Raw genomic sequence first — 14,046 nt, forward strand, 5'->3', positions numbered from 1 at the left:
GCCTGTAAAGAGGTGACGAAGTTAAAACAAAGCCCTAAGGGTGGGCAGTAATCCAATCTGAGTGGTATTATAAGTAAAGGAAATCTGGACACACAAGAAAACCCCAGGGGCCCCCACAGGGAGGAAAGACCACGTGAGAATACAGAGAGAAGGCAGCCATGTGCAAGCTGAGGAGAGAGGCTTCATGAGAAACAAGCACTGCCAACACCCGAATTTTGCACTTCCAGCCCCTAAAGCCATAAGAAAGTAAATTTGTGTTGTTTAAGCCATCCAGTCCCTGGCATTTCATTATAGCAGCCGTAGCAAACTAATAAAGCCTTTTAAGGGTTGCGGCGTATTCATTTCAGGAGCCAAAGCAAGATGAAATGTCAGTTAAATAAAATGCAAAAAGCTACTTGTTTTTTGGTTATGGACATCCATGGGCATTTTAATCCTGTCATATAAGATGAGTGCTTTATAAATTTTGGGCACATTCTCAGACCCAAAGTTGTGAATAATCTTTACTAGTTAAAGGTCTTGAATAGAGCAAAGCTTATGGCCACCAAAGAAACAAGTCTCAAAGGGCTCAAAACCTCCTTCTGGCGGCTTCTCAGTATCAGGCTTCTACAGAATGGAAATGATGAAAGGGAAGCAGGAAATATAAGACTGAAAAGAAGATGTTCTTCAATCAGGTTCTTTCCTAAAATCATGACTAGCAGTTATCTTCATCCATTTGTGCTGCCATAATAAAGTACCTGACACTGGGCAACTGATAAAGAACAGAAATGTCTTTCTCTCAGCTCTGGAGGCTGAGAAGTCCAAGGTCAAGGCGCTGGTAGGTTTGGTGTCTGGTGAGGACTGCATGTTCCTGCAGTAGCACCCTCACATGGCAGAAGGAGAAGGAGTAAGGGACTGATCCTAAGCCAGTTCCCTCCAGTCCTCTTATAAACACTAATCCATTCACAAGGGCAGAGGCCTCATGGCCTAATCAACTGCTAAAGGCACCTGTCCTAATACCACCACAATAGGGATTAAGTCTCAACATGAATTTTGGAGCACACATAAATGTTCAGACCATAGGAGAAGTATATTTTCTCTTTTTCAAACTGTTATGTGTTTCTGAGCCCTTTGTTGAAGGAAGGATATCACAAAGTTTTTCTGGAAAAGCAACTCTAAACAGGTATCCGAAGAATATGTTTTTCATTCAGTGATTGCTGGGAAGAAAAAACTCATTAGCTTTGACCTGAATAAGGATACACCCCGGCATGAGTGTCTGGTGTGGAAACAATGCCATGCTCACTTCAGTAAGAAAGAAAAACACAAATACCACATTTCCAAATTTAGTCAACTAGGGACATTGAGTCAGGCCAATTTAAAACAGGCCCAAAATTTCATCATTCCAAGGAGTTGAGTATTGTCTCTTATCTACTAATCTAAAATTAAATTTCCCGTTTAGCTGGGACATGGGGACTATTTATAGACATTCAAAAAAAGAAGAAAATCAAAAGGCTTAAACCCAGGTCATGTTTCCTAAAACCAAAAGCAGTGAGAAGAAAGCGACATCTAATGGTTGGTTTACTTCAAAACATCTCTGGTTGCCCCTAAAACTCAAGAGATGAGGAAAGAGAGATTTTGATCTTAGCCATTAGAAAAAGCCTCAAAAATCCTAAAAGGTCAAAAATGTCATCCAGCCCTCTGGAAAACCAGTTCAGTGCATTCAAATTAATGTGGTGTTGGTCTGCAGAAACTTTTGACCAGAAAGCATTCCGAGGACTAATCATAAACAGCTTAAATGATACTAGATGCGTCATAAGATCTTTTTTTACTCTTGTTAAAAAATAACAATAACAAACACTTATGAAGTACAGACATGTGCCAAATCCTGGCCTCAGTGTCTCATATACACTAACTCATCTACGGACTTTTTCCATAATATTTACACATATGAATAAACAATAAATTCTACTAAAATTCTTAAGGCTAAAGCAGGAATGAATTAATGTTGTGAAAAGACAGGAATATTACATGTATTTAATTACTTCTTAGAATAGAACTGCAAAAGAACTTGAGAGGTCGTAGTTCAGGAGTTGTTGGAAAATCTCTCCCATGAGAGGAAACACAGCATTTTCACTTATTTTTATTTATTCCTTAATTCTTTTTCTCCTGCTCTTTGCTTTCTTGTCGTCCATCTTGTGAAAATATTTATGACAAACTTTTTGTCCCGTCATTGAATTCTCCTGGTACTTATGAGGTTTAAAAGTAAACTCCTGAAGTTTATCTCTCTGCAGGAATTATCCCTGCCATTCTGGAAACAGTTATCAGATAAATGGCGGTAACTAGCTTAAGCTTCACAGGACAAAAGGCCAGGCTGATATCAAGAATGGGTATACGAATCACAACATATGTTTCTTCTGTAGTAAAATGTCTTCAAATAAAAATTAGACCATAAACATTAACTTAAACTGTCTACTAAAAGATTTTTAAAATATTATATGTTAACCACTTAACTAATTAAATATCAACCAATATAAACTGCTCCTAAATTTAAACGTAGTTTCGTTTTTCATAAAAGTTATAGAAATCATATGTGTTCTTATCTACAGTTTTATCAGTCAATAAATTACATGTTGTCTCCTGCCTATACATAAGTTCAGTCTGAGAGACAGCATCAGGGATTTTTTTGATAATAACCATTCCTTTGTGACAAATAAAGGCATTAATTTATCTCTTATGGACTCCTAATTGTTCTGAAGCAACTTCTGTTGTTATGTGGATGCTCTTCATGCTCTTTGAAGGCTGGAGGGGAGCAGGTGTCCAGAGCTTCACTGGTCTCCTGCTTTGGGAGTATATCTCTGCTATATGTGGAAGCTTTTTTCCCCTTTTCCTTTTCTTTTTTTTTTTTTTTTTTTTTTTAATGAGAGGGAGTTTCGCTCTTGTTACCCAGGCTGGAGTGCAATGGTGCGATCTCGGCTCACCGCAACCTCTGCCTCCTGGGTTCAGGCAATTCTCCTGCCTCAGCCTCCGGAGTAGCTGGGATTACAGGCACACGCCACCATGCCCAGCTAATTTTTTGTATTTTTGGTAGAGACGGGGTTTCACCATGTTGACCAGGATGGTCTCGATCTCTTGACCTCGTGATCCACCCGCCTCGGCCTCCCAAAGTGCTGGGATTACAGGCTTGAGCCACCGCGCCCGGCCCCCCTTTTCCTTTTCTAATACTCAGAACAGAAAATGCAAAGACTGCATACCCTTACCAGAATGTATAAAACTCTTTGCTTATATTTCTACAATCAAGAAGAGGCTCTGTTAAGAACCACACTTCTACATGGCCCAATCTTCTTTCCTTCAAATTTAAATCTCATATATAATGTATTTTATAAAGAATACATTAGGATTATCTATTAATCAAGCTGGTAATTTCCACTAGAGGAACTGATTATTTTGTACTCCTCAGACAAAAGAAACACAAATTTCAGTCATATAACCCTGAACAAGCACTGGGATTTAATCCACAGCTGAAAAGACAAAGCCCATGGCCCATGTCATTTATTGGTGACTTCTAAGAGCCAAATTTTCCTCTTTAAGAAACAGAAATAAAAAAAAAAAAAACCTTATGTCCAGGAGCATAGATGCAAGGTTTTTTTTTTTTTTCTTTCTGTTTCTTAAAGAGGAAAAGTGCAAAAGAAAAGGGAAATCTATCCTTTTTTCTTTATGTCTGTTAAGAGGAAGAAATGTTTCAGTCACGTTTCTGACTGGAAAAAAATGACACATTACTAGTAAAAAAAAAAAAAAAAAAAAGTCGAAGATGAACTCCATAATGTTCTCCTTTCTCTAGAGTACTCAAACTCTCACACAGTCTAGTTCCCAGAACAACTGTTCTCAGTTTCTTCCCAAATGAAGTCCTCCTCAACCTTTCAGGAAGCTTCCCTCCCAGCCTCGCTCCAGGCACTGTTCCAGGACCCAAGAGGTCCTGGCACATGTTGGGCTCAATACCTGTGCCTTAATTTAATTAACTATAAAATAAGCATGGTCATAAGCTTATTTTCAACTCATCCATAGGTCAGTTTCTCTGGCCACAGTCAACCTGGAAATATGGTAATTTCAATTTCACAATTGTATTTCCAGAGCTGTTGAAGGGAAGCAATCATGTTAAGCCAAACTAGCAACTGAGCCAGGCCTTATGTCAGAAAGATGGAAATGACAGTGGGTAGGACAATTTCTCCCAAAACACTAGGTAGTTACGTCAAGAGAGACTTAAACAAGGCAACAGCTCTTCTGGTCATCAGAGGCCTTGGCTTTCACTTCTGTAAAACAAAATCCTTGGTCTAAATGACTTCTGACACACTGACTTAACTTTTACCACAGAGTTCAAGCTGGAAACAAGAAAGTAGCTGTAAAAGCCAAGGCCCTTTATGGTATAGCCAAGAGAGAAATCTAATTCACCAAAAATTCAGAGAGGGGAGTGCTTCTCATGAGAAAAGAATGAAAGACTAATTCCCAAGGATTTTTTCTTCAAACAGCATGTCATGAAGAAAGAAAGATAAATGGAGAAATACAGAAGTAAGGAAATTCTGTAGATGAGAAATAAGACAGGAACTTTGTAGTACCTGCCATAGCCTTAAATTGTCAGGAGAGAGAGATGCTTTTCAAACTATGGTAAACAACCTGTTTTGTTTTTTATTTCCAATCTTGTTGTAAACTGATCTCTGATCTTTGTAAAGATAGAGAGAGGCATCATGAAACTTCATCTGTAACGTATGGAGACAGAGTAAACACTATCTTGAACATAATAAATAATTACAGTTGCTTAGCCCTGGTCTAGCAGATTTTTAAAGAAATTTTGCAGAAGTGCATTAAAACAAACACTGTGATGAACCTACTTGCAATCTAACAAGTTGGCCTGCTAGAGTTTATGGATGCTGGCAAAAGACATGAGACTCCTGGATTATAGACAAATGAGAGGTTATTACTCACCACAGTAGTAGTAGCCAGAATATCGGCATCTGAGCCAGTTCCTCCAAGCGCCGGTGCCCACAAGGTGATGCAAATAGGGCTAGATAATACCAGCATCCAGAGTCGACTATGTTCCAGCAAACAAACAAACAAAAAACAAACAAACCTGAACTTAGAGAACCTGAATATTTTATAAGGTGAAATAAGCATGCTTGCCTTATGTCCTGGAAAGAGACATCATCCTTACTTTACTGTATAGTAAGCACGCATATATGTTTGCCCCAGAGGAGGACACTACCTCTATCTGCCAAGGTGGGATAGTCTCCTACAGCCACCAAAGCAAATCACCACAAATTTAGTGACTTCATTGATACAGACGTATTATCTTGCAGTTCTGGAAGTCAGATGTCCAAATTGGGCCTCACTGCACTAAAATTCCTTTTCCATTTCCTTAACCTTTTCAGCTTCTAGAGGTCACCAGCATGCCTTGGACCATAACCCCATTCTTCCATCTTCAAAACTGGCAAAGGCAAATTGGGCCTTTTCACATCACATCACTCTGACCTCACTCTTCCACTTTAAAGCATCCTTGTAATTACATTCAGCCCACCTGAATAATCCAGGATAACTTCTGTATGCGAAGGTCCTTTAGCTGATCAGCATTCTTAATTTCATCTACAACATAAATTTTCATTTGTTATGCGAGGTAACATATTCACAGGTTCCTGGGATTAAGCTATGAACATCTTTGGGGAGCCATTATACTGCCTACCACACAAAAGGAGAAGAAAATCTGCCCTTTGTTCTAGAACGAGTTTGTCCAACCTGCAGCCCACGGGCCGCATGTGAACCTGAATGGCTTCGAATGTGGCCCAGTGTGATTTGGTAAACTTGATTAAAACATTATAAGGGTTTTTCATAATTTTTTTTCTTTTTTTTTTTTTTTTTGCTCATCAGCTATAGCTAGTGTGTTTTATGGGCAACCCAAGACAACTTATCTTCTAATATGGCCCAGGGAAACCAAAAGACTGGACACCCCTGCTCTACAGGGAGATACAGTCTCTATTGTCCAAGGTTGTTAAGTATACTATACAAGCATCCTTCAAAAGATAGTTTAGAACAAGGGGAAGTTGATGCTTTGCTTCACAAAACACACAGATGTGAAAGAACCATGGAAGATGGGCCCTCACCACCAGCTGCTACTCTTACATAGTTGCATAAGAAACCAACTAAGGATATTTAAGTGCTTTAAATGATAGGCATATATTTTTTAAATACGATACTTGACCATCTGGATCACAAGGTTATCTTGGTCTACATAAGTTAAAATCACCATTTAATTCCATATATTCATGGAAAGAGAAATTATACTGAATCTTTTTTTTTTTTTTTTTGGAGACGGAGTTTCGCTCTTGTTACCCAGGCTGGAGTGCAATGGCGTGATCTCAGCTCACCGCAACCTCCGCCTCCTGGGTTCAAGCAATTCTCCTGCCTCAGCTTTTTGTATTTTTAGTAGAGACGGGGTTTCACCATGATGACCAGGATGGTCTCGATCTCTCAACCTCGTGATCCACCCGCCTCAGCCTCCCAAAGTGCTGGGATTACAGGCTTGAGCCACCGCGCCCGGCCTATACTGAATCTTTTTAACAGAAGTTTCCTAGTTTAATCATGGACAAATTGTGTAATCAACCATCCTCCACTCACAGAGATCAAAGAACACCTATGGGAAACAAAGTGGTTTAGACAACCTGACAAAGTTTGTTTGGAGGTCAATACTGGGGAAAGAGTCTTATGATATTTAGTCTAGTGCTAAAGAATTTTCTATATCAGGAAATTCTTCATACTTAACCTTAAATCTTGGTATTTGCAGCTTTAAGTCATCTCCTCTTAATCTGTCTTCAGGGATCTCTTTCACATGATCCTTCATGTCTTCCAGAAAGGACAAAGATAAGACTCTCATGATACTCTCCACAATAAATTGTTCTGAAAGAAATTTTCCCCATTGCTCTTACACCAAACACCTATAAAAGATATTCTTTGGTAAATTTTAATTTTCTAGTGAAGATTAACTCTATCCATATTAGATTATTCTCACTGGAGTAAGCAGAAAGATGTTCATCATCTTTGGAGAAATATTTCCATTTTCTATCTCCTTGTAAAAAGTTAAAATAGAAGTGACAACTGAAACACCAAGAAAAAAATAGATGATAAAGTATGAAACCATACGCAGAAGTTGCAAAAGAATTAGCCAAAAACTCCTTAACAATAGCTCTTAAGATCCTTCATGTACATCAGGGTTATAAAAGGGCATATTATTAAATATTGGTGAGAATTTGTGGAAAGAATTTATTTGGGAATAGCTCTTGCCTCTCTCTTCAACAGTGCTTCAACATTGCAAAGGAGTTTAGGGAAAACCTGACCCTTACCTTATGAGGGCAAGAGAGAGCTTCAAGAAGACTCCTCTGGGAGTAAAGCAATCCTCCTAACACATGAAAACCAGATAAAGAAGAGTTTGCTTCTGTGTTGGAATCAGCCTTCATTTCCAAAGTTCATGTAGGTAAATCATGTGTTTTTTTGTCTACTATGTGTGGGCCTAGGGTCACCATGCATGGTGTGCAAGTTGTATGCTACCAAGAATACAATATCTAATGTCAAGATTTATCACATGGTGGTCATCGCAAGTGTATATATTTACTTTCTCATAGATGGCAATAGAGGTTCTTGTTCTAACAAAACCAGTATATACTACAACAATTTCCCCATAGGTAGAAATAAAGTGTCTTGAGGAATAGACACCTCTTTCTAAACAACACAAAGCACCACATGGACAAGCATGGGTACTATGTGAGTTTCATGTGTAAGAGAAAGAGCCAGCAAAGAGGTTGTCTTGCATCCTGTTCAATAGAGCTACTTAGAGAAGCTAATAAAATCTCAGCGAACAAAAGCCAGAGGTAGACCTCCTGACTGCAAGGGCCTAAAGATGAAATAAGCAAGAGTGTTCCATTGGAATGAGGGAACTACAGATTAAAAACCCACCATCAGGCCGGGCGCGGTGGTTCAAGCCTGTAATCCCAGCACTTTGGGAGGCCGAGGCGGGTGGATCACGAAGTCAAGAGATCGAGACCGTCCTGATCAACATGGTGAAACCCCGTCTTTACTAAAAATACAAAAAAAAATTAGCTGGGCATGGTGGCGCGTGCCTGTAATCCCAGCTACTCAGGAGGCTGAGGCAGGAGAATTGCCTGAACCCAGGAGGTGGAGGTTGCGGTGAGCCGAGATCGCGCCATTGCACTCCAGCCTGGATAACAAGAGCGAAACTCCGTCTCAAAAAAAAAAAAACAAAACAAAACAAAAAAAAAACCACCATCAGGAGAAGTTGGTGCCTACAGAAAAAAAGAAAGGGTCACAGGTCAGGTACAGTGGCTCACGCCTGTAATCCCAGCACTTTGAAAGGCCAAGGTAGGAGGATCACCTGAGGTCAGGAGTTCGAGACTAGCCTGCCTAACATGACATAACCCCATTTCTACTAAAAATACAAAAATTAACCAGGCATGGTGGTGCACACTCGTAATCCAACTACTTGGGAGCTTGAGGCAGGAGAACTGCTTGAACCCAGGAGGCAGAGGTTGCAGTGAGCGGGATTGTGCCACTGCACTCCAGCCTGGGTGACAGAGCAAAACTCCATCTCGAAAAAAAATTTAAAAATAAAAAAATAAAAATAGCATCCCAGAAGAGAAAGAGTTTAGGTTAAAGATTGGCAAAACACCACCCCTTCTTCCTCCATACTATATCAACCACTGGGGTCAGTAGCATCCGTTGACAAGATGGAAAGCATGACAGAAACACGTGTAATGTGCCATATCACATCTAGGTTGGAAAGTCTTAGAGGAATGTTGGTTCTCAAAAGCTCCTCTCATACCCTCAGACCCCCGAGGCTTAAATAACTTCTGCACAATACCAAAATCTATTTCACACACGCAGGAATTATGATTTATAATGTTCCTTCAATCTCAAAATTTTGGTAAATTTTAACATTATTTATTATAGTTTGATCTTTTTTTTTTTTTTTTTTTGAGATGGAGTTTTGCTCTTGTTACCCAGGCTGGAGTGCAATGGCGCGATCTCGGCTCACCGCAACCTCCGCCTCCTGGGTTCAGGCAATTCTCCTGCCTCAGCCTCCCGAGTAGCTGGGATTACAGGCACACGCCACCATGCCCAGCTAATTTTTTTTTGTCTTTTTAGTAGAGATGGGGTTTCACCATGTTGACCAGGATGGTCTCGATCTCTTGACCTCGTGATCCACCCGCCTCGGCCTCCCAAAGTGCTGGGATTACAGGCTTGAGCCACCACGCCCGGCCTATAGTTTGATCTTTAATGGCTTTTAGAGTGTTAAATCAAGTTTAGCCTAAAGCTGCCTCCCTCCATATTTTAAGTTTGTCCTAAAGGTTTTTCTGTACATCATGAACTATAACAAGTGGAGGTATAATCAGATCTTAGCCGACACTGAGTTTTTGGCCAATCAAATGTAGCCAACTGTTTGAACAGAGTTCAACTAAGGCAAACGCTGAGCTGTAACCAATACAGTTGTTTCTGTACCTCAATTCTGCTTTCTGTATGTCACTTTCCTTTTTCTGACCTTAAATCTTCCACCACATGGCTGCCCTGGAGTCTCTGAGCCTATTATGACTCAGATGACTGCCTGATTCGTGAATCATTCATTGCTCAATTAAACTCTTTTAAATTTAATTTGGCCGAAGTTTTTTCTTTTATCAAGAGTATCACAAAGCAATCTAAAGCCAAAGAAGGAAGTACAAAAGCAATTAAGTTTAAAAGGGACAGAAGACCAAAAGGTTGATAAAAATAAAGCAGAAAAAATGGAAACAGGTTGAAGCAGACAAAGGGGCCAGATTTCCAAGAAGCATAATGTGATGTTTTTTAATGTAATTGGTCCCTCATGATCTAGTTGATAAAAGCAAGATGGCTGACAGGTGGATACAGCCACTGCCTCCAGCAGCCATCTAACCCCCTGAGGTGATCATATGCAATTGTACCAATTGGGGATGTGAATAACAGAAGATAAGGCGGTGGAGGTAAAAAACAGGGAAACCAAGGAAATTCCCTGAACAGGAGCCAGGAAAACAATAAAGAAGATAGTCCAGACCCAGCATGGACATGAAACCCAAAAGATGGCAATGCACCCAAATTAACAGAAGCCAGAGTATAGGGAGAAAGCAGAGATTTGCCAAAATTGCTAAGTTCAAACCAGGTCCACAACCAAGATATTTGCGAGAAACAGGGTACCTTTGAAACCCAGAGAAATAAGGAACAGTCTTCCAAGGAGGGCACACTTGCTCTAGAGATGCAAAAGGATTTTAGAATAGTTACCAGGTCCCAGAGGATTTTAAAGTAATCCATCTTCCTATCCTCTGTTTTTACAGGTACTCTTCCTATAACTGTTAACAGCCTCAGAATGCACGCTCCTATTTCTCAGTCACTTTTCTCCCAATTTAAAAATAAAAATAAAAAAGGTCTACCTCTTACCCGTCTCAAACCTCTAGATGGTTCTAGAACCAAAGATACAATTAAATTAATTCTTTTAATCAAGCCCTCATAAACTGTTTCACAAACATAAACCTCAATGAATCTAATTGAAATGTATTTTCTGTATATTTCTCCTTTTTTAAAATAATTACCAAATGTTTTAATACATTTATACCATTTTCAGTAGCTGCAGACTATTAATAATTGCAGTGATAATTTGATGCCAAATAAATATTTTAACACTATTATAGGTAATTTTTAACTTCAATTTTACATATTTGTTGTTGTTACATTTAAGTTTACAAGGGTGGATGTAGCTGGGGAATCAAGAGAAACAGAAGATAATGGATAGACAGAAAGAGGGAGAGAGTAAGAGATTTTGTTGTTGTTGTTGTTGTTGTTGTTGTTGTTGTTATTGACTCTTGATTGTGGAGCGTTAGAAGCCTGAAATCTGTTAAAATAATTTTTGGAAGGCCATTAAACCAAGGTAGCTCCAGCACCCTGGGTTCCTATGTAAGCAAACTGAAACCCAACTAGATGTAAACGGTCATGGTCTAGGCCTGTCAGAAACCACCACCTCACCTCTAGCTAGGGATTTTCCACTAGAATGATTGCTTTGCCTTGCTTCCGTATTCACCATCTAAAAGCTTTCCCTTGGTCCCTGAACTGCCTATGGAGCCCTAAACTACCTATGATCTGGAGTTGCCCAACCTATAATTCATTGTCCACTCAAATAAACTATAAATTGAATGTGACTTAGTTTATCTTTCAACAAATCTGTAGGCTAGGCTGGTAGGCTGGAGACTCAGGCAGGAGTTAATGTTGCAGTCTTGAGACAAAATTTCTTCTTCAGAAAACCTTTCTCAATTTTTACTCTTATGGCCTTCACCTAATTAGATGAATGGCCACTGATATGGTTTGGATGTGTGTCCCCACCCAAATCTCCTATCAAATAGTAATCCCTAATGTTGGAGGTGGGATTTGATGGGAGGTGATTGGATCATGGCAACAGATTTCCCCCTTTGGTGCTCTTCTCCTGACAGAGTGCTCACAAGATCCGTTATGTAAAAGTGAGTGGCACCTCCCCCACCCCATTCCTCTTGCTCTGGCCAGGTTAAGAGGTGCATGCTTCCTCTTCACTTCCAGCATGACTATAAGTTTCCTGAAGCCTCCCCAGTCATGCTTCCTGTACAGCCTGCAGAACCATAAGCCAACTAAATCTCTTTTCTTTATAAATTGCCCAGTTTCTGGTATTTCTTTATAGTAGTGCAAGTACAAACGAATTCAACCACCAGCATTATCAAGGATTGTCTCCTTTAACTAAAGTAAACTGATTATAGATGTTAACCTTTACTTAAAGTCAACTGACTGTAGATATTAACAACATCTGTAAAATACCTTCTCAGCAATACTTAAGACAGTGTTGATTGAACAACTGGGAACTACAGCCCAGCCAAGTTGACACAAAAAACTAACCATCGCAGCAAACAACCATAGAAGTGCAAAAATATGTTACATTATGATAAAATTCTTAATTTTATCATACTCTATAAGAGAAGTGAAGTAAAAATACAATTTCAAGGAGTTAAAAAAATACAATATTTTTTAATATCACGAATATTAAATATTTTAAGAGTGTTTTATTTTTAGTTTGTTTTTGTTTTTAGAGACAAGGTCTCCCTCTTTTGCCCAGGCTGGAATGCAGTGAAGCTATGAAAGCTCACTGCAAGCTCAAACTCCTGAGCTCAAGCAATCCTCCCACCTCAGCCTCCCCAGGAGCTGGGACGACACATACACACCATCACATCTGGCTAATTTTTGTAAATTTTTTGCAGAAATGGGGTCTCACTATGTTGCCCGACCTGGTCTCAAACTCTTGGCCTCAAGAGATCCTCCCATCTTATCTTCTCAAAGTGTTGGGATTACAGGCATAAACCACTGTGACCAGTCTTTTAAGAGTGTTTTAAAACTCATATTACTCCTTTTGTAAAATTTTTGACTCAAAATGAAAAACACTATATGTCAACATAACAGTATATAAAAGTATGCAAGTATTGATTATCAAAATTCCGGTTGGGGTTGTACAAGCAAAACTGAGGACAAGTTCTAGATAGGGTAACAGAGTACAGTAAGTCCTCACTTATCATTATCAATAGGTTCTTGGAAACTGACTTTACGTGAAATTTACATATAACAAACCAATTTTTTTCTCATCAATTGTTGTAACAAAATGAGACATTGAAGGAAATGTTACTTGAGGACTTGCTATACCTCCTTTCACTTAAAGTTGAAGTTTCCAAGAACCTATTGATGACACTAAGTGAGGCCTTACAGTGTTGTTGCTAAATTTATGGCCTCAGGCTGTCCTGCTGTGTGAATTTAAGACAATAAATGAAGTTCCTTGGTTTGGGGAATGTTGTTTAATATGCTATATTATTAGCACTTATTGATTAGATTTGGAGATAGATTAAGTGACATAATATTTGCAAAGCACTTAGCACAATTTCTGGCAGAGAATAACTCTTCAACAATCACCAGCTATTATTATTACCTCAGTGGGTGTCAGTTATAGAACATAAATCCACCAAGACCTACAAATGCAAAAACTCACACCAGGCTTGTCTTGCCTGATTAGCTTTTCTCTGATCCTGTCTCCCAGGAAATCCCTGACGTTCCATGGCAGGACACTAAAGGATGGGTCCTGAATCCCAACCTCAGTTCATAATGTTTATTATCTCCAGTTTTCCTCCAGAAAGTGCTCCAGCATTGGAGCCCTCAAGTTTCTTAATCTGTCTGTTTCAGCTGTAAGCCTTGCAGACCAGCCAGGTTTACCTTGACAAACATTTTGAGGCTTTCCTGTCATTTACCATTGTGTGTGGCTCTTTTCAGATTCTCCTGTTTGTCAGCCTAAATGCGGTTCTGTGATTGTCCTGGGGCTGCTCATCCCTCACAAGGCAAACTATTCCTTTCAAGGCTTCTAGCTATAGAAATCTGAAATTATTGAACTATCCAACTATTTTCTGGAATTCTAATTTTTCACTCTAATGGACACTTTAAGTGGTATTGAATTTGTTCTCCAATTTAAGCCTCTGAATTTTTTTTCAAGCAGAGCCTAGGAAATAGGCTTCTTCAAAGAAAGAAAACACAAGATGTCATATTAACCCTTCAACGTAATTGATTTTGAATGTGATCAAAGACTTCTTTTAATTCGATCTTCACAAGGCATAGACTTTTCTGGAACAACCTTGCTCCCACCCCTATTTAAATTTAAAAATTAAATCATTTTTTAAAAATCACTTAAGTAGTAATGTACTTTGAAGACACTTCAGAGAAATGGAACAAAGAGGGACAAAACACCACATTTTCATCACCCAAAGACAACCATATTAATAATCTTTTTTAACTCTTTTTTTGTGTGTGAGAATAAAAATCTACTTTCCCCACTACACACACACACCCCAACCACCAAAAATAAAAAAGAGGAGTAAAATCAGATCCAAATGTGATTTCCTGCCTTTAAATCTGTTGCAGACTCTTATGCTAATTACCTAGCAACCTTCATTTCCTTTGGTC

General features: G+C 39.1%; 1 long non-coding RNA gene across 1 annotated transcript in view; it reads right to left on the reverse strand.

Annotated features, from left to right (window-relative positions):
* Window positions 1-14,046, reverse strand: part of LOC141585185 (uncharacterized) — a 93,460-nt gene that overhangs the window by 18,358 nt on the left and 61,056 nt on the right. Inside the window, exons 3-5 of the long non-coding RNA XR_012518574.1 lie at window positions 6,782-6,953; window positions 5,543-5,607; window positions 4,954-5,059 (exon numbers count right to left, since the gene is read on the reverse strand). This is a non-coding gene — a long non-coding RNA (uncharacterized LOC141585185). The remainder of the gene's footprint in view (window positions 1-4,953; window positions 5,060-5,542; window positions 5,608-6,781; window positions 6,954-14,046) is intronic.

This window comes from Saimiri boliviensis, chromosome 7, assembly GCF_048565385.1.
Source record: "Saimiri boliviensis isolate mSaiBol1 chromosome 7, mSaiBol1.pri, whole genome shotgun sequence".
NCBI lineage: Eukaryota > Metazoa > Chordata > Mammalia > Primates > Cebidae > Saimiri > Saimiri boliviensis.